The following is a 5,429-nucleotide window of genomic DNA, read 5'->3' on the forward strand; positions in this document are numbered from 1 at the left end:
CCCCCTCCTCCGTAGCCACGGTAGGGGGTGAGACAAAACCAGTGTCTGGCGAAGTGTCCAGACCACTGGCATCCCCAAGTTCACCTGTCCAGTCCTGCTGGGACTGACACTCACGTGTCAGAGGATCCTCAGACCCCTCCCAATACTCCTCATTACCCATTTCCTGATAATCAGGGTTGTCAAAGGATGGGGCCGGTTCATTGAAGTAGAACTTTCCAAGCGGCGTCGAGAGCGGCGCCGTTCCGACGCCGGAACTGGATAGAGGGAGGCATCTGGGACGGCGTCGCCCGCAGGCGGCGCCGGAGGTGACACCCTAGGGACCGGCGCCGGTGAGATAGTCAGGTCAACTGGCGACGACCCGGATCCGGAAGCGGATACAGAGGTGCCATGCGGCGCCGGGCCCGGAGGCATCGTTGGGGCCGAAGCACCCGCCGGCGTTGGGGCCAAAGCACCCGACCCGCTAGGGCCCGCAGACGGGTCCACGGGGCCCGAATGCGCCGCAGAGCCCGTCAGAAGAGAGCGGGACCTCATGGTCACGAGGAAGCGTTCGATCTCCTTCGGCGTCGCTTGCTGCCCAGGGACCGGAGGGTATGGGCAGGCCGCGACGCCTGCGACTCCGACGGAGCCGTGTGGGCGGTGTAACCCGAACCCCCGGCCGCGTCAGGGGGAGTCGGAAGAGCGATGACATCTCTTCGACTTCTTGTGCTTACATGACGACTTCGAGCCTGAAGAGTGATGGCGACTCCCGGAGCTATGATGGCTCCAACCCCGCGACCGGTCCCTCGACCTCCGTCCGGACTGGGACCTCTCGCGACGTGGGGCCGACTGCCGGAGCTAGAGCCGGTTGCGGGACTGCTCCCGCCTAGCTTTCGATGTCAGGGCTCGGCAGTCAGGACAGGCCTTGTCGTCGTGATCGACCCAGAGACAGGGAAGGCGGTGAGGGTCGGTTACCGACATCAGTAGGTCGCAGTCCTCACAGGGTTTAAATCCTGGCATCACTACCGGCACTGTTCGGAGTCGAAGACTTCGAAAATGATCAAAAGGGATCGTAAAAAGTTTATTCAAAAATCAACTAAGGTACCACTTTTTCCGGATCTGCGCTGCTGGCGCGGAAAAAAAGAACCGACGTCAGCGCGCGGATGCGGCGTCTAAGTACTCCGACGACGTCATCACGGCACCCACGACGGACGTGGAGTCGCGGACAACACCTAACGACGCGCATAGGAACTGCTACGCAAATATTTTCGGATCCAGTCTAACGCCTAGGGATATTCTAAGGTAAGGAATCTAATACTAACCTGTTTCTTTCAGATCGTTCTGACAGCACGGATGTCCAGGCTGGAAAACAACTGCTGGAATGCCAATACCTTTGTAGACTGGCATAGGCTTTGCTTGTGTCTGAGTTCAGTACAGTGCCTAGAACGGGTTGGATTTGGAGAGGATGCAGGTGGCATTTATTGTAACACTAAAGCTGTGAAGTAGGGAAATGTTGGCTTGGATGCGAGCCAGGCAGTGCTTAATTTGTAACAAAAAAAGTGCCAGGGCCCTCATCAAGAGGCCACCGCAGCTTACACCACCCATTGCCTCAGCCAGTGACAGACCCAACAAAACTACTAACCTAGGTATTAGTTATTTTTGATGTATATAGAATTAATAAACCTTTCTGCTCATCTCTGAATTGCACAAACTGCACCACATTGTGGCAGATGTCAAGTATCGCTGTTCACAATAAAGTCTTGGTGCTGAGCACCAAAACCACAGGTTCAAATTAAGCACGGGGGCCAGGCATTGATGCTTGCTTCTACTTTTGATCAGCCATTTGTCGAGGTAGGAGAAAGTGTTGATGTCACTCCTCTTAAATTGGGTGGTTACCACTGCTAGGCAGTTAGAGAAAAATCCTTGTAGCATGGTGACGTCAAAGGAAAGTACTTTGAACTAATAATGATGGCCACTTACCACTAAGCAGAGGCAACACCGGTAGGCCGGATTGATGAGGATATAATAGTAGCTGTCCTTGAGGTCTAATTCAGTCAAGTAGTCACCTTACTGGAGAAAAGAGATGACCTCCTGGTGAGATAGCAAGGTGGAAATGTTGGGAAAGGCTGCATCGACAGAGACCTGACGTCCAGGATCTGCCGGAGATAGTAAAACAAGATCCCAAAGAAGGTGGAAGGGAGGGATGTCACTGGTTCTATGGCCCCCTTTTTAAAGAGGTGCATGTACGTCTTCCTGTAGGGGGTTGAGGTGCTCCCTGGTGAGGTTGTGGAGTGTGATGTAGCGTGCGGGTGTGAAGTTTGAGGTTGTACTCATGGCGAACCACTAACATCACTGATTGATACGCTGTTAATTCCTCTCAGCAAGGAAGGAAATGCTGTTGACTCCCCTGACAGGTGTGTTCAGAGGGAGGCGTAGTGGGTCAGTGCTCGGAAGTGGGTGCCCCTTAACAGGAGCCACCTCTACCCCTTCCTCAGTGTTAGGAAAACGTTGGTGGGGTGGAATGCCCAAAAGGCTGGTGGGATCTTCACCTTTCTCTATGTCGAGCGGTGCTTGCTCTCTGAAGAGGTAAGGGACGCTGGTAGAGGATTGCAGCTGCATCTGTTGATGTGCCCGACCCCTCCCTTGGGTCTTTTTAGAACGGAAGGTGAGACGGGCCTCACAAGCAGTGTTGTCGTGATTGGAGATGAGGCATATGTTACAAACTTCATGTCGGCAGGACACAGATACTTTTTGAGGCACTGGGAACAATTCTGAAAAGGCATCCGTTCCATCTGTGTGCATTCTCAATTAAGGAGTTATCAAAGTCCATGCAGCACCGGAGAGAACCTGAGACCTTAGCAGTTGGATGCTGATTGACTAAGGTTGGTCTCTGAAGGCCATGAAGCCACCCGGTGTAAGTGCGCTCTATAAATGATTATTAACATTAACATGAAGGGGTTCAGTGACAACATCGATGTAATAAATATCGACTCCTATACTTAAACAGGTAAGTACAAAAATATTGACAAAAAAATAGATGTAAAATATAGGTGTATAAAATATCAATATTTATATAAAATTAAAATGTATACATTAAATAATAAATTAAATTTTAACAAAATAAATGTAATATACATTTTAATAAAATATATCAAATAAACTTATTAAAAAAGATACACAAATAATGTTTACATATATATTTACTTTAAAACAATTAATCAACCATTAAGTTATGTTACACGTTTTAAATTAATTAAAAAATAAAATATACATCAATGATTTAAAATAAAAAACAAATCTATAATAAATTAAAACAAACTATAAAAAAATATTTAAACTTACATTTCACAATACAGTCAGTGCAATAGCAGGGAAAGTGTTGGATAGCGGAGGAGTAAAATTAACTATTCCCTCTCCGTTGAGTGCAACACTAGGGTAAGTGTTGGATAGCGGGGTAATTAAATCAACTATTCCACCTCCCATGCCTGCAACAGGAAGACAAGTGTTGGATAGCAGAGCTGTAAAATGTTTTATTATCAATCCAGTGAGAGCAACAGTAGGGAGTGTTGGATCGCAGAGAGGTAAAAATTAGTATTCCAACTCAAGTGAGTGCAGCAGCAGGGAAAGTGTTGGATAGAGGAGGGGTAAAATGTACTATTCCCACTCCGGTGAGAGCAACAGTAGGGAAAGTGTTGGATAACGGAGGAGTACATTTCACTATTTCCACTTCAGCGGATAGCAGAGAGGCAAAAAGTACTATTCACACTCCAACAGTTAAAAAATATTTCTACAATTAAAAATTGCACAAAACTATAAAAATAAATATTTCAAAATCAAATTAAATATATAAAAAGGAAACACAATATTAATTACATATAACAAATAGCTATGAATATTAAATAAAATACAATATTTTAAACTAGAAAATATTTACAAGCAAAATCATTAAATACATAAGTGTTTATTTTATTTCCTCTCCTATAACACCACACTAACACTTCAACATTTTAAATTCAAGTTACTTCCATAATTAACATAATTCATAATCAATTAAAAAATATAATTAAAAACAAACATTAACTACACACAAATTAACACTATGTCACAACGCAAACCTAAATTAAAATATAAAATATAATTAAAACGTATTTTTGAATTAAAAACGTATTAACTAAATATAACAATTAACATGTATTTAATACCCACCCTTTAGAAGTAAACACAAAAAAATAAATTACCCAAAATAAATACCAAATTATTAACCTTAATCAAAAACGATATATTAAACAAATTATTTCCCATCCATCACCCCTAAAGACACCACACACAGCTAAAATTAATTACACAATTGACATAATAAACTTTTGATTAATTAAATTAATAAAGTAATTAATTTAAAAACTACTTAACACCCTTTACCCCTATGAACGCCAAAACATACACCAAACATTAATTTCACAATTACCATAATTATTAATATTAAACCACCAATTATTAACTAAATTAAAAATAAATTACTTCCCACCCTTTACACCTATAAACTCTAAAACACACACCTAAAATTCATTACACAATTACCATAATTACAAATTACATTAATTAACAAATGAATAATAAATTACACATTTAACACTGACATCTCAATGAAAAATATTAAGAAAATAATCAATTTGATATAAATAAATGACTTCGCCTATAAACCCACAACCTGTCACATAACAAAAATGCAAAATACGAATAAAAAACAATTTACTAAAAATTCAACAAATTAAAAATACTAACAATTTTTACACAAAAAATCAAATTTAAAACATACTAAAATACATAACCTTAATTAAAAAAATCAATATTTGTAACTATATTTTTGCTAACGATATTAAACACTTTGATATACTTAAAATCGAGATTACTTACCGTAAGTCGATATTCTTGACCACATTGTTCTTGCTGTCTATATTTCTGAACCACGATATTCCTGACTCTATATTTGAGCAACTCTATATTTTAACCTCTTCGCTGCTAATGACAAGGGTAACTCGTGATGGACTTTCCATTGATTTCAATGGAAATTACATTATAGTAGTAAAATAGCCTTAGCAGTAAAGGGGTTAAACTCGATATTCAGTCTGCACACCCTCTGAAGGGTGCTTCCGAAAGCACAGGCAACGAAAACATTCGAAATAGTGTAAAATTTCAAGAGCAATACGGACACGTTGACTCTCAAAACCCCTACGGTACACGTCTGCCCCCGATGGTGAAAAAAACAATTCAACATGGAGTCGGTGCCCATGCGCACTGCAAAAGAAGGGTGGACTCACAGTGCATACTGTGACTTGAAAGACTTTCGAAGAAATAAAACTTGCAAACGTCTCAGCCTAACAAGATGATAGGAGTCTGGAGAGCATGTATATCTACAGCAGCACATGCTAAGAACATTATCTTTCAATGATATA

Source organism: Lissotriton vulgaris, chromosome 7 (assembly GCF_964263255.1).
Source record: "Lissotriton vulgaris chromosome 7, aLisVul1.2, whole genome shotgun sequence".
Taxonomy (NCBI): Eukaryota; Metazoa; Chordata; class Amphibia; order Caudata; family Salamandridae; genus Lissotriton; species Lissotriton vulgaris.